The sequence below is a fragment of the Anolis sagrei genome, chromosome 6 (assembly GCF_037176765.1).
Source record: "Anolis sagrei isolate rAnoSag1 chromosome 6, rAnoSag1.mat, whole genome shotgun sequence".
Classification (NCBI taxonomy): domain Eukaryota; kingdom Metazoa; phylum Chordata; class Lepidosauria; order Squamata; family Dactyloidae; genus Anolis; species Anolis sagrei.
The window spans coordinates 4,213,289-4,229,749 of record NC_090026.1 but is presented as its reverse complement, the minus strand read 5'-3'; the positions used below and the strand labels follow the sequence as shown (position 1 = coordinate 4,229,749).

Sequence of the window (16,461 nt, the reverse complement as noted above, 5' to 3'; positions counted from 1 at the left end):
TAAGCATTGTTAAGTAATGTAAGACATGAGTGCTTACAATCACAGACTTGGAAGAGACTCCCAAAGACCATCCAGCCCAACCTGCTTCTATCAGGCAGGAAGATATCCAATATCTCATGAAAGATCATAGAATCATAGCGTTGGAAGAGACCTTGTGGGCCATCCAGTCCAACCCCATTCTGCCAAGAAGCAGGAAAATTGCATCCAAAGCACCCCCGACAGATGGCCATCCAGCCTCTATTTGGCCATACAAACCTCTGCCTTCCGGGGGAAGCATTTACCACCAGCCTTCCTGATATTTACTTCAAAATTTCTTTCCCTGCCTTTTGAATCCATTGTAAACTCCAGGATTCAATAGCATTGAGCCATAGCAATGAGATCCTGGGAGTTGTAGTTCGGTGAGTAGCCAGCAGAGAAAGTAGAAAACCTTGGTAAACTACAACTCCCACAAGGATATGGTTGGAAACAGGAAGTTGTTTGGTGTCTTCCGTGTCTATGGGGCAAGGAAGGCATTCCATATTTTTGGTAGGCTTTGAAAAAGAGTTTTTAGAGGTGCCAAACCTATTGAGAAATAGCATTCAGGACCTTGGAGAGTTCCTTACAGTAAGACCTGGAGTGGATTCACTGTCCACAAAGGAATGGGCAACTACCGGCCAATACTTGGGGAAGAAGAAATTTTAGAATTAGGTGTGTATGATATTATTATCAGGGCCATGATGGTGCAGTGGGTTAAACCGCTAAGCAGCAGAATTGGCTGGCCGGAAAATCGTCAGTTCAAATCCGCAGGATGGGGTGAGCTCCCATTGTTAGCCCCAGCTTCTGCCAACCTAGCAATTCAAAAACATGCAAATATGAATAGTTCAAAACGCACCACTTTGGCAGAATGGTAACAGTCCTCCATGCAGTCATGCTGGCCACATGACCTTGGAGGCGTCTTTGGACAACGCTGGCTCCTTGACTTAGAAACAGAGACGAGCACCACCCCACAGAGTCGGACGTGACTAGACTTCATGTCAAGGGGAAACCTTTACCTTTACTAATATCATTATTTCAAGCAGCTAGGAAGTTATCCAAAGTTATAGAAAGTTACAGAAAGTTATCAGAAGTTACAGTTATAAGAAGTTACAGAAGTTTTCATAACATTGGCGTAACAACAACTCTATTCCAAAGAGAACACAAGGAATATGACTCGGTAAATACTGATGTAATCAAGGAATCACGGAGTTCAAAGGTACCCTAAAGGCCATCTAGTTCAACCACCTGCCATGCAGGAATACACAACTGAAGCCCTCCCAAGTTACTTCTTTTTAGTTACTTTTAAAAGTTAGTTTCCAAGAGCAATTTGGAAGCAGTTTGCCAGGAATTCATCAGGTTTGATCGCATTCTCTCATCAGTCCTAAACAAGTGAACTTTCCTGGCAACAAATTATTGGTGATGTTAAAACTTCGAGACAAACAATACGTTTCAATGGGTTGCTGTGAGTTTTCCGGGCTGAATGGCCGTATCAAGAAGCATTCTCTCCTGACATTTCACCCACATCTGTGGCAGGAATCCTCAGAGGTTTTGAGGTCTGTTGGAATGATGTCCAGGGTGGGAGAAGGAACCTCTGAAGATGCCTGCCATAGATGTAGGTGAAATGTCAGGAAAGAATGCTTCTGGAATATGTCCAGACAGCCCAGCCCACAGGCCAGTAACCCAGTGATTCTGGCCACGAAAGCCTTTAAAAACACAATAAGCTTCAAGTTGTTCAAGGGGTCAGTTTAAGAAGCCTGATTAGGAACACACTAAGTGGATGTTATGCCAGGAGTATAATGTTGGACTATAGCTCCCAGCACAGCCAATGGCAGCGAATGCTGGGACTTGTACACCATCCAGGCCACCTGGAATATTGTGTCCAATTCCCTGGAATATTGTGTCCAATTCTGGGCACCACAATTGAAGGGAGATATTGACTAGCCGGAATGTGTCCAAAGGAGGGCGAGTAAAATGATCAAGGGTCTGGAGAACAAGTCCTATGAGGAGTGGCTTAAAGAGGTGGGCATGTTTAGCCTGAAGAAGAGAAGGCTGAGAGGAGACATGATAGCCATGTATAAATATGTGAGAGGAAGCCACAGGGAGGAGGGAGCAAGCTTGTTTTCTGCTTCCTTGGAGATTAGGACGCAATGGGACAATGGCTTCAAACTACAAGAGAGGAGATTCCATCTGAACATGAGCAAGAACTTCCTGACTGTGAGAGCCGTTCAGCAGTGGAACTCTCTGCCCCAGAGTGTGGTGGAGGCTCCTTCTTTGGAAGCTTTTAAACAGAGGCTGGATGCCCATCTGTCAGGGATGCTTTGATTGCGATTTTCCAGCTTCTGAGCAGGGGGTTGGACTGGATGGCCCATGAGGTCTCTTCCAACTCTAGGATTCTATGATTCTAAGGCTAGTGCAAGGAGAATCATAGAATCATAGAATCAAAGTGTTGGAAGAGACCTCATGGGCCATCCAGTCCAACCCCCTGCCAAGAAGCAGGAATATTGCATTCAAATCACCCCTGACAGATGGCCATCCAGCCTCTGCTTAAAAGCTTCCAAAGAAGGAGCTTCCAAAGAAGGAGAAGGGGAAAATTGGGCTGACTGAATGCTACAGTAAAAAGGATCGGCCTCAGCAATGGCCCTACTAGGGGACCGGGGCCACACAATTCCAGGGCCAAAAAAGGTCTGGGCCAAAAGGAAAGGTGCCTTCAAATGACCAGGAACTGGGGGATGGATGGGGTACAAGGCCAAGTCCTAACTGTTGGACCAAGGGCTTGAGACTTGAGACTCGTCATTATCGAAGGCCTGATGAAACCCACCAAGTGTTCAAGTTAATAGGAGCATAATGTCTAGATCTAGGGAAGTAATGCTCCCCATGCTCTATTCTGCTTTGGTTAGACCACACCTGGAATATTGTGTCCAATTCTGGGCACTACAATTCAAGAGAGAATGTGTCCAGAGGAGGGCGACTAAAATGATCAAGGGTCTGGAGAACAAGCCCTATGAGGAGCGGCTTAAAGAGCTGGGCATGTTTAGCCTGAAGAAGAGAAGGCTGAGAGGAGATATGATAGCCATGTATAAATATGTGAGAGGAAGCCACAGGGAGGAGGGAGGAAGCTTGTTTTCTGCTTCCTTGGAGACTGGGATGCAATTGAGCAATGGCTTCAAACTACAAGAGAGAAGATTCCATCTGAACATGAGGAAGAACTTCCTGACTGTGAGAACCGTTTAGCAGTGGAACTCTCTGCCCCGGAGTGTGGTGGAGGCTCCTTCTTTGGAAGCTTTTAAACAGGGGCTGGATGGCCATCTGTCAGGGGTGCTTTGAATGCAATATTCCTGCTTCTTGGCAGACTGGGGTTGGACTGGATGGCACATGAGGTCTCTTTGATTCTATGATTCTATGATTTTTATGGAAAGAGGTGAGGGATGGGGCCCGCCTTATCCCCTTGGGGAGGCATTCCAGAGGCAGGGGGCCACCACCGAGAAGGCCCTCTCCCTCGTCCCCACCAACCAGGCTTGAGAAGGTGGTGGGAGCGAGAGGAGGGTGTCCCCGATGAATCTTAGTGTCCACGCTGGTTCATAGAGGGAGATGCAATCGTGGAGATAGGCGAGACCCGAACCTTTTAGGGCAGTGTATCTCAGCCTTCCTAATTCCGCGACCCCTTAATCCAGTTCCTCATGTTGTGGTAACCACCAACCACAATATTATTTTTGTTGCTACTTGGTGCATGTAATTTTGCTACTGTTTTGAATCGTCATGCAAATCTCTGATATGCAGGATAGATTTTCATTCACTGGACCAAATTTGGCACCAATACCCGATACGCCCAAATTTGAATACTGGTGGGGTTGGGGCGGGGGGAGTGATTTTGTCATTTGGGAGTTGTAGTTGCTGGGCTTTATAGTTCACCTACAATCAAAGAGCATTCTGAACTCCACCAATGATGGAACTGAACCAAACTTGGCACATGGAACTCCCATGACCAACAGAAAATACTGGAAGGGTTTGGTCGGCATTGACCTTGAGTTTGGGAGTTGCAGTTCAACTGCAGGGGATGATTTTGTCATTTTGGAATTTTGGAGTTGTAGTTACTGGGATTTATAGTTCACCTACAATCAAAGACCATTCTGAACTCCATCAGTGATGGAACTGAACCAAACTTGGGACATGGAACACCCTTGACCAACAGAAAATACTGGAAGGGTTTGGTCGGCATTGACCTTGAGTTTGGGAGTTGTAGTTCAACTGCAGGGAATGATTTTGTCATTTGGGAGTTGTAGTTGCTGGGATTTATAGTTCACCTACAATCAAAGAGCATTCTGAACTCCACCAATGATGGAACTGAACCAATCTTGGCACATGGAACTGCCATGACCAACAGAAAATACTGGAAGGGTTTGGTTGGCATTGACCTTGAGTTTGGGAGTTGTAGTTCAACTGCAGGGGATGATTTTGTCATTTGGGAGTTGTAGTTGCTGGGATTTATAGTTCACCTACAATCAAAGAGCATTCTGAACTCCACCAATGATGGAACTGAACCAAACTTGGGACATGGAACACCCTTGACCAACAGAAAATACTGGAAGGGTTTGGTCGGCATTGACCTTGAGTTTGGGAGTTGTAGTTCAACTGCAGGGAATGATTTTGTCATTTGGGAGTTGTAGTTGCTGGGATTTATAGTTCACCTACAATCAAAGAGCATTCTGAACTCCACCAATGATGGAACTGAACCAAACTTGGGACATGGAACACCCTTGACCAACAGAAAATACTGGAAGGGTTTGGTCGGCATTGACCTTGAGTTTGGGAGTTGTAGTTCAACTACATCCAGAGAGTACTGTGGACTCAAATAAATGATGAATCTGGACCAAACTTGGCACAGATACTCAATAGGCCCAAATGTGAACACTGGTGAAGTTTGGGGAAAATACCCCTTGACATTAGGTAGTTGCAGTTGTTGGAATTTATAGTTCACCTACAATCAAAGAGCACCGTGAACCCCACCAACTATAGAATTGGGCCAAACTTCCCACACGGAACCCCATGACTAATAGAAAATACTGTGTTTTCTGATGGTCTTTGGCGATCCCTCTGATACTTCCTTGCGACCCCCACAGGGATCCCGATCCCCAGGTTGAGAAACGCTGGTTTAGGGCTTTATAGGTCATCACCGATAAAGCTGGAGCTACCGGTGGCGCAGTGGGTTAAACCCCTGTGCCGGCAGGACTGAAGACCGACAGGTCGCAGTCTACAAAGGCAACCCCACGTAGAGTGTGTTGCAGTAGTCTATCCTGCTTTGACACCCCTTTGACTGCCATGGATGAATACTATGGAATCCTGGGAGTTGTAGTTTGGTGGGGTACCAGCACCATGTGCCAAGAGAGGCGGATGAGCTCCCTCTATCAGCTCCAGCTCCTCATGCGGGGACATGAGAGAAGCCTCCCTCAAGGATGATAAAAACATCAATTCATCCGGGCTTCCCCTGGGCAACGTCCTTGCAGATGGCCAATTCTCTCACACCAGAAGCGACTTGCAGTTTCTCAAGTCACTCCTGACACGACAAAAAAACAACAACAACCCTATAAAGCTGTTAGGATTTTTGGGAGTTGAAGGCCAAAACATCTGGGGAGCCACAGGTTGAGAACCACTGATATAGATAGTATTGTATTGTCGAAGGCTTTCATGGCTGGAATCATTGGGTTGTTGTAGGCGTTTCGAAAAATCTACAATAACCCAGCTTAGTATTTATTTATTTATTTATTTAGTATACTTCTACCCTGCCCTTCTCAACCCCCGAGGGGGGACTCAGGGCGGCTTACAAAAAGGCACATCTTGGTGCCTGCACAAATACAATAACATATAAAACCTTGAAGGAGCTGGGGGTGGTGACGGCCGACAGGGAGCTCTGGCGTGGACTGGTCCATGAGGTCACGAAGAGTCGGAGACGACTGAACGAATGAACAACAACATAAAACCAGCAATTAAATGGTCAACAATTAAAAACAATTAAAACAACAATATATCACACAATCGATAGCCAATCTCAGACACAGCGTTCGCCACTCAGAGTTCATATTTCGTTCCACCATTGTCCAGTTCCTATCCATCGTCACAGTCCCTTATTCATCTGCCAGATTGCCCGAACGCCTGGTCCCACATCCATGTTTTTAATTTCTTTCTGAAGGAAAGGAGGGATGTTGCTGATCTGATCTCCCCGGGGAGTGAATTCCATAGGTGAGGGGCCACCACTGAGAAGGCCCTGCTCTTCGTCCCCGCCAATCTCACTTGTGACAGAGGCGGGGTCGAGAGCAGGGCCTCCCCAGAGGATCTCAGACTTCGAGATGGGACGTAAAGGGAGATGCATTCGGACAGATACACTGGGCCAGAACCGTATAGGATTTTGTAGGTCAAAACCAGCACTTTGAATTGTGCTCGGAACTGAATCGGCAGCCAGTGGAGCTGACATAACAGGGGGGTGGTATGCTCCCTATATAACGCTCCAGTGAGCAATCTGGCTGCCTCCCGCTGGACTAATTGAAGTTTCCGAACAGTCTTCAAAGGCAACCCCACGTAGAGTGCGTTGCAGTAATCTATCCGGGATGTAACAAGAGCGTGGACCACCGTGGCCAGATTCGACTTCCCAAGATATGGGCGCAGCTGGTGCACAAGTATTGTCCGCTCTGATTGGCAGCAGAGTGTCAGCATGTAAACATGAGCCAAGAGTGTGATGCAGCAGCTTCAAAAGCCAACACGATTCTAGGCTGCATCAACAGGAATCCGGCGTCCAGGTCGAAGGGAAGCCGTAGTCCCGCTCTCTTCCAACCTGGAGGCGATAGGAGAAGGTGTGATGAGAGCCACCCTTAAATAATTAAAGGAATGACATGTAGAAGATGGAGAGAGCTTGTTGTTTGCTCCTCCGGAGACTGGAACACGAAGCGATGGATTCAAGTTACAAGGAAAAAGAGATTGCACCTAAACACCAGGAAGAAGATCTTTAGTATCAAAGGCATAGCCGGTTCCTCTGTTTTCCGGGCCAAAGTGGAGTGCGTTTTCAACCCGTCCGCACGACACAATTATAGCACTGTAACCTGGACAACAAGTTAAACATGAGGCAACAATGTGATGTGACGGCAAAAAAAGCCAATGGGATTTAGGCCTGCATTAATAGGAGCCTAGTGTCTAGATCTAGGGAAGTCATGCTCCCCATGCTCTATTCTGCTTTGGTTAGACCACACCTGGAAGATTGTGTCCAATTCTGGGCACCACAATTCAAGAGAGATGTTGACAAGCTGGAATATGTCCAGAGGAGGGCGACTAAAATGATCAAGGGTCTGGAGAACAAGCCCTATGAGGAGCGGCTTAAGGAGCTGGGCATGTTTAGCCTGAAGAAGAGAAGGATGAGAGGAGATATGATGATAGCCATGTATAAATATGTGAGAGGAAGCCACAGGGAGGAGGGAGCAAGCTTGTTTTCAGCTTCCCTGGAGACTAGGACGCAGAACAATGGCTTCAAACTACAAGAGAGGAGATTCCACCTGAACATGAGGAAGAACTTCCTGACTGTGAGAGCCGTTCAGCAGTGGAACTCTCTGCCCCGGAGTGTGGTGGAGGCTCCTTCTTTGGAAGCTTTTAAACAGGGGCTGGATGGCCATCTGTCAGGGGTGATTTGAATGCAATATTCCTGCTTCTTGGCAGAAGGGGGTTGGACTAGATGGCCCATGAGGTCTCTTCCAACTCTTTGATTCTATGCTTCTATGACTTTAACTTCCATGTCTCCACCATCCAAGGGAAACTCTAGAATTTGTAGTTTGGGGAGTTTGATGCCACTTTAGCTGCCCTGGCTCAGTGCAATGGAATCCTAAAAGCAAAGAAAGCTACCAAGACCCCGTAAAACTACAACTCCCATTTATTCCATAGCACTGAGCCATGGCAAAGTGGTGCCACACCACATTAATTCCGCAGTGTGGATGCACTAAGTTGGGAAAAGATTTGAAGACACCACTACAGAATTCACATCCAGAGAGATGTAGTTCCCCCAGAAACTGTACATCCCAAGATTCCACTGCATTGTGTGAAAGAGTATTTTGCGTTCCAGAATGAATGTGGTTTGGCACCATTTTTAACTGCTGTGGAATCCTGGGAGTTGTAGTTTTACAATGTCTTAAGTCTTCTCTGTCAAAGAGGGCTGATGCCTCGCCAAACTACAACTCCCAGGATTCCATATCACAGAGCAATGGTTTCTTGCCAACTACAACTCTCAGGATTCCATAACATGGAAATATGGTTTCTTGCACAACTACAACTCCCAGGATTCCATAGCTTGGAAATATGGTTTGTTGCCAAACTACAACTCCAAGGATTTCATAGCACGGAACTATGGTTTCTTGCCAAACTACAACTCTCAAGATTCCATAGTACAGAGAAATGGTTTCTCCCAAACGACAACTCCCAGGATTCTATAGAATAGAAATATGATTTCTTGCCAAACTACAACTTTCAGGATTCCACAGCACGGAACTATGGTTTTTTTGCCAAACTACAACTCTCAGGATCCCATAGCATAAAAATATGGTTTCTTGCCAAATTACGACTTTCAGGATTCCATAGCATGGAAATATTATTTTTTGCCAAACTACAACTCCCAGGATTCCATAGAATGGAAATATGGTTTCTTGCCAAACTACAACTCTCAGGACTTCATAGCATGGAGCAATGGTTTCTTGCCAAACTACAACTCCCAGGAATCCCATGGGACTGAGCAAGTTAAAGTACAGGATTAATTCTGTACTGTGGATGATCCCCAGGAGTGACGATTCCCATTGTAAATAAGTTCGACACATACGTACTTGAACACGCCAAACAGAAGTTAACGTCTAGGCGTTTGAGGGTGAGTCTACATGACCTTCGGAGGGTCCCACGGGTGGCAAAGGGATCCTTGAGCTCCCGGCCGTTGCGCAACCCTGTTTTGAGCGCTTCCAAGAGCTGCCTTTTGCCAGAGGCAATCCCTCCGGTTGGCTTTTACTAAGCTTTTCCCCTTCATGCATGTTGTATGCCTCTCTCTTTCTGCAAAGACACCAAAGCAGCAAACGGAGCAGAAATGCTCTTTTTCCAAGGCATCTGGCGAGTGCCTCCCGAAGGTACACCGCTTTGCCTGGAATAAAAAGGAAAATGTTCTCTTTTCTCTCATACACACACGCGCACACACACACACAATATCTATATAAATAAAAATGTAATGTTCGTTGGTGGGATTAACAGAACTCAAAAACCACTGGACGAATTGACACGAAATTTGGACACAACACACCCAACAGTCCAACGATTGTTCATCATTCATAAACACACATACACACACACAAAACCCCACCGGAACAGACTTAAAAACCCCAAAAATACGCCATATATACATACACACATATACTCATACTCATACTCATATATACTCATATACTCATATACTCATACACATGCACATATTCATACACACACACATATATATATATGCACAAATACACACATACATACACATACATATATACATATATACATGCACACACATATAAATATCCACATATATATATACGCACAAATACGCAAATATATACACACATATACACAATATGCATATACACATATAAACACACAAATACACAAATATACACACACATATATACACCCACCCACCCACACACACATATAAGCAAACATACATATATACACAAATATATACACACATATACACAATATGCATATACACATATAAACACACAAATATACACACACATATATAAGCAAATATACATATATGCACAAATATATACACACATATACACAATATGCATATACACATATAAACACAAATACACAAATATATACACACAGACATATATAAGCAAACATACATATATACATAAATAAATATATACACACATATACACAATATGCATGTACACATATAATCACAAATACACAATTATATACACACATATATACACCCACACATATATAAGCAAACATACATATATATACAAATATATACACACATATACACAATATGCATATACACATATAAACACAAATACACAATTATATGATGATGATGATTATATACACACATATATACACACATACATATATACACACACATATATTTATGCAAACACACATATACACACAGATATATACACACACAAAACACATATACACAGACTGGACCACAGCAACGCGTGGCAGGGGATGGCTAGTCTATATAAATAAAAATGTAATGTTCGTTTGTGGGACTGACATAACTCAAAAACTATTTGACGAGCTGACACGAAATTTGGACACTACACCCCTAACAGACCAATGAGTGACCATCACTCATAAACCTCTCCCAAAAAACCAAAAAAGGTAAATGATGATACAGCGCATGCGCGAAAACGACAGCTCCCAGCATCCCCTAGACTAGGCCCTTTAGGGGAGTGATGCCAGTGCAGTGGATTAAACCGCTGCGCTGCTAAACTTGTTGACCGAAAGGTCGCAGGTTCGAATCCGGGGAGTGGCATGAGCTTCTGCTGTCAGCCCCAGCTTCTGCCATCCTAGCAGTTCTAAAACATGCAAATGTGAGTAGATCAATAGGTACTGCTATGGTGGGAAGGTAATGGTGCTCTATGCAGTCATGCCGGCCACATGACTTTGGAGGTGTCTATGGACAACACTGGCTCTTCAGCTTAGAAATGGAGGAGGATGCTCCAAATGCACTGCTTCCAAGATGCAAGCTTGGTTCTCCTGGGATTTCTTTGAGAGTATCCCAATCCGGATATATTTGCAAAATCCTATTCTTGGACTGCAGCTCCCAGCAATCCTCCAGGCAGAGAAGATAGATAGGTTAGATGGAGATAGACAGTAGGTAGAGAGATCAATCAGGTGGACTGCTGGGAGTTATAGTACAAGAATTAGGTAGAGAAGGAAGAAAGGAGAGAAAGAAAAGGAAGGGGGAAGAAGGAAAGAGGTAGGGAAGGAAGGAAGGAAGGGAGAGAAGGAAGGAAAGAGGGAGGGACGGAAGGAAGGAAAGAAAGAAAGAAATGAAGGAAAGAGGAAGGGAAGGCAGGCAGGCAGGCAGGCAGGCAGGCAGGCAGGAAGGAAGGAAGGAAGGAAGGAAGGAAAAGGGGAGGGGAAGAAGGAAAGAGGTAAGGAAGGAAGGGAGAGAAGGAAGGAAGGAAAGAGAGAGGGAGGGAAGGAAGGAAGGAAGAAGAGAAAGAAAAGGGGAGGGGAAGGAAGGAAGGAAGAGAGAGAAGCAAGGAAGGAAGGGAGGGAGGGAGGGAGGGAGGGAGGGAGGGAGGAAGGAAGGAAGGAAGGAAGGAAGGAAGGAAGGAAGGAGGGAGAGAAAGAAAAGGGGAGGGGAAGGAAGGAAGGGAGAGAAGGAAGGAAGGAAGGAAAGAGGGAGGGAGGGAATTAAGAAGAGAAAGAAAAGGGGAGGGGAAGGAAGGATAGAAGTAGAGAAGGAAGGAAGGAAGGAAGGAAGGAAGGAAGGAGAGAAAGAAAAGGGGAGGGGATTGAAAGAGAGATGTAGAGAAGGAAGGAAGGGAGGGAATGAGGAATAAAGGGAGAGAAGGAAGGAAGGAAAGAGATAGAGAAGGAAGGAAGGAAGGAAAGAAGGGAGGGAGGGAGAAAGAAAAGGAAGGAAGGAAGGAAGGAAGGAAGGAAGGAAGGAAGGAAGGAAGGAAGGAGAGAAAGAAAAGGGGAGGGGAAGGGAAGGAAGGAAAGAAGTAGAGAAGGAAGGAAGGAAAGAGGGAGGGAGGGAAGGAAGGATAGAAAGAACAGGGGAGGGGAAGGAAGGAAAAAGGTAGAGGAGGAAGGAAGAAATGAAGGAAGGAAGAGAAGGAAAGAGGGAGGGAGGGAAGAAGAGAAAGAAAGAAGGGAAAGAGGGAGGGAAGGTTGGCCACAGCAACACTGGTGGGTACAGCTAGTATATAATAGCCCCCTTCTTCCTTCTCTCCATCTGCAAGCAGGGAAGTGGGGTGCCTTTCCGGATCGTGGGTGAACCCTTTTGTGTACATGTGTCTCTGATGCCATGGGTAATAATCTGGATTGGGAATGAGTCAGACGCCGTGGCGTATGCATGCGCGTGTGCGTTGTGTATTGGTGTGTCTCTGAGAAGGAGGCTAAATATAGGAGACACACTGTGAACCTGGCGAATTAACCGCAGCTGACCTTTGACCGCCCCCGCAGGGAGGGCGAGGGAGCGATGGGAAAGGCACTCCATGATTATTATATGCCTTACAGAGGCAAACTTGGGCCCTCCAGGTGTTTTGGACTCCGACTCCCACCATTCCTAACAGCCTCAGGCCCTTTCCTGCCTCATCAATGACTAATAAAGGCCAACCTTGGCACACAGAGCTCCCATGATCCACTCTATATCCTGGTGCGGTTTGGAAGAGGTTGGACCATGGATGATGGGACTTGCAGTGCCTTCACTCACATCCTGTTCCCACTACGACCCTCACCAATGACTGACCAAGACCAAACTTAGCACACAGAGCCCCCATGACTCACTCTACACCCTGGTGCAGTTTGCAGGAGTTAGGACCATGGATGATGGGACTCGCAGTATCTTCACTCACTTCCTGAGACCACTGCGACCCTCACCAATGACTGACCAAGACCAAACTTGGCACACAGGGCTCCCATGACTCAGTCTACATCCTGGTGTGGTTTGCAGGAGTTAGGACCATGGATGATGGGACTCGCAGTATATTCACTCACTTCCTGAGACGACTGCGACCCTCACAATGACTGATCAAGACCAAACTTAGCACACAGAGCACCCATGACTCACTCTACACCCTGGTGCAGTTTGCAGGAGTTAGGACCATGGGTGATGGGACTTGCAGTATCTCCACTCACTTCCTGAGACTACTGCGACCCTCACCAATGACTGATCAAGACCAAACTTGGCACACAGAGCTCCCATGACCCACTCTACATCCTGGTGCAGTTAGTAGGAGGATGGACAATGGACGATGGGACTTGCATATAGGAGTTCACATTCACCCACTGAACCCAGCCAACATTGGATCTAGATTAAATTTGGAGCACAGGCAAACAATGCCTTTCTCAAATATCCAAGCTAAGGGGAAAAGGAAAGGGTCTGAGACTGTTATGAATAATGGGAGTTGAAGTCCAAAACACATGGAGGGCCCAAGTCTGCCCATACCTGTACTAGGCCCAGCAATTGAGCCATAGGTGGAAGAATAAGGGGAAAATCTCATGTCCATGCTATGAAATACCTCACCAAATCTGAGCAGGTGCTTCCAGTGACTGGAAAAGATGTAATTTTGAACTACAATGCCCAGAATCCCTCATTCAAGAGCCCAGAGAGGTATGTACCTCCAATGACAGGACAAGAGGTGGAGGAAAACGGGGAAATACCATATCCGTGGGAGGAAATACCTCTCCAAAAGGTAATCTAAGCACATTCAAGCAATGCTGGCAAAGTGCATTTTGGACAACAATGCTGGAAAAGGTGAAGGACTACAATGCCCATAATCCTCCCAGAAAGTTCTCCAAGAGTCCAGTGAGGTGTCTACCTCCAGGGGCCAAGCAACAGGTGAAGGAAGGTGTGGAAATATCATGTCTGTGGGAGGAAATAACTCCCCCAAAGCTAACATGAGTAAACTTAAACAAAGATAGAAAAGGAGGCGGAGAGGTTGGACTACAATGCCCATCATCTCCCAGCTGGCCCTTCAAGAGCCCAACAAAGTAACTACCATGTTTACATAGCCCAGTGTGATGTGGATCTTGGGCATTGCAGTCCAAAAAATCCAAAAAAAGTGAGATAATGCATTTTGATTCCTTCCCCAGATTTGGAACTGAGCACTTGGAAATGGAAGCATTTAGAAAACCGTCTAGTTTTGGGATGAATGCAAAACATCTACAAAGTGAATCCTATTATATTGCAATGCATTTCCTTTTGTGCAACATGGCTTAACTTGCCCAAGGAGGTATAGATTCTGGACTTAAAGCACAAGGAAATAGAAGCATTTATTTCCTTTTTTTGTGATGGGTCAAAAAGGCAGGGAGTTTCAGAAAAACATCTATTTCTGCTTCATTGACTACTCTAAAGCCTTTGACTGTGTGGATCATCATAAATTGTGGCAAGTTCTTGGTGGGATGGGCATCCCAAGCCCCCTTCCCTCTCTCCTGAGGAATCTGTACAAGGACCAAGGAGCCACAGTCAGAACTGACCACGGAGGAACAGACTGGTTCAAGATGGGGAAAGGCGTCCAGCAAGGCTGCATCCTCTCACCCAACCTTCTTAACTTGTATGCAGAACACATCATGCGAGGATGTGCGGGGCTTGAGGAATGCAAAGCTGGGGTGAAAATGGCTGGAAGAAACATTAACAATCTCAGATATGCAGATGACACCACTCTGATGGCCGAAAGCGAGGAGAAGCTGAGGAGCCTTCTAATCAAGGTGAAAGAAGAAAGCGCAAAAGCCGGGTTGCAGCTCAACGTCAAAAAAACCAAGATTGTGGCAACAAGAATGATTGACAACTGGGAAATAGAGGGAGAAAATGTGGAGGCCGTGACAGACTTTGTATTTCTAGGCGCAAAGATGACTGCAGACGCAGACTGTGGCCAGGAAATCAGAAGACGCTTCCTTCTTGGGAGGAGAGCAAGGTCCAGTCTCGATAAAATAGTGAAGAGTAGAGACATCAGACTGGCAACACAGATCCATTGCCTAGTCCAAGCCATGGTCTTCCCTGTAGTCACCTGCGGATGTGAGAGCTGGACCTTAGGGAAGGCTGAGCGAAGGAAGAGAGATGCTTTTGAGCTGTGGTGCTGGAGGAAAGTGCTGAGAGTGCCTTGGACTGCGAGAAGATCCAACCAGTCCATCCTCCAGGAAAGAAAGCCCGGCTGCTCACTGGAGGGAAGGAGACTAGAGACAAAGTTGAAGTCCTTTGGCCACATCATGAAGAGACAGCAAAGCCTAGAGAAGGGAATTATGCTGGGGAAAGTGGAAGGCAAAAGGAAGAGGGGCCGACCAAGGGCAAGATGGATGGATGGCATCCTTGAAGTGACTGGACTGACCTTGAAGGAGCTGGGGGTGGTGACGGCCGACAGGGAGCTCTGGCGTGGGATGGTCCATGAGGTCACGAAGAGTCGGAGACGACTGAATGAATGAACAACAACAAAAAAGCAGCTCTAATATGAGTCCCATGATTGGCATGTATTTCTTTGTGTGCACTGTAGCCTACATAGCTCTGCTGACTGGGGGAATGAGGTATGCATTCTGGACACTGTAGTCCAAAAGGCATCCTGGACTTAAAGCACAAGGAAATAGATCAGTGGTTCTCAACCTTCCTAATGCCGAGACCCCTTTATACAGCGCCTCATGATGTGGTGACCCCCAACCATGAAATTATTATCGTTGCTACTTCCTAATGTTAATTATGTTACTGTTATGAATCATAATGTAAATATCTGAAATGCAGGATGTATTTTCATTCACTGGACCAAATTTGGCACAAATACCCAATAACGGCGCTCCATGCGGTCATGCCGGCCACATGACCTTGGAGGTGTCTATGGACAACACTGGCTCTTTGGCTTAGAAACTGAGCACCAACCCCCAGAGTTGGACACTAAATGTCAGGGGAAAACTTTTACCTTACCTTACCCAATATGCCAAAATTTGAATACTGGTGGGGTTGGTGGGCATTGACCTTGAGTTTTGGAGTTGTAGTTCACCTACCTCCAGCTAGAGCACTGTGGACTCAAACAATGATGGAATTGGACCAAACTTGGCACAAATACTCCATATGCCCAAATGTGAACACTGGTGGAGCTTAGGGAAAATAGACCTTGACATTTGTGAGTTGTAGTTGCTGGGATTTATAGTTCACATACAATCAAAGAACATTTTGAACCCCACCAGTGATAGAATTGGACCAAACTTCCCAGATATGACCAACAAAAAATACTGTGTTTTCTAATGGTCTTTGGCGACCCCTCTGACACCTGCTCACGACCCCTCCAGGGGTCCCAACCACCAGGTTGAGAAACACTGAAATAGATTCTTTTAGAATCCTTTCTCCAAAAGGAAGAGGGGCCGACCAAGGGCAAGATGGATGGATGGCATCCTTGAAGTGACTGGACTGACCTTGAAGGAGCTGGGGGTGGTGACGGCTGACAGGGAGCTCTGGCGTGGGCTCGTCCATGAGGTCACGAAGAGTCGGAGACGACTGAACGAATGAACAACAACAACAATAAATTAATTGTAAAGTGCGGCCCACTGTCGGAATACATTTCCTTGTGTGTGCCGTGGCTTTGATAACTGAATGGTCCCTTCTGCCAGCAGTTGTAGTACAAGTGGAAAAAGGTGGATTCTGGGCATTGCAGTCCAACTCTGGACTTAAGCACATGGAAACAGAGCACTGAGAAAACCCTTTCTCCTGTT

General features: G+C 46.0%; 1 protein-coding gene across 7 annotated transcripts in view; it reads left to right on the top strand.

The window, feature by feature from the left end:
• DLG4 (discs large MAGUK scaffold protein 4) overlaps positions 1 to 16,461 on the top strand; it is a 236,365-nt gene that overhangs the window by 63,734 nt on the left and 156,170 nt on the right. The window lies entirely within an intron of this gene.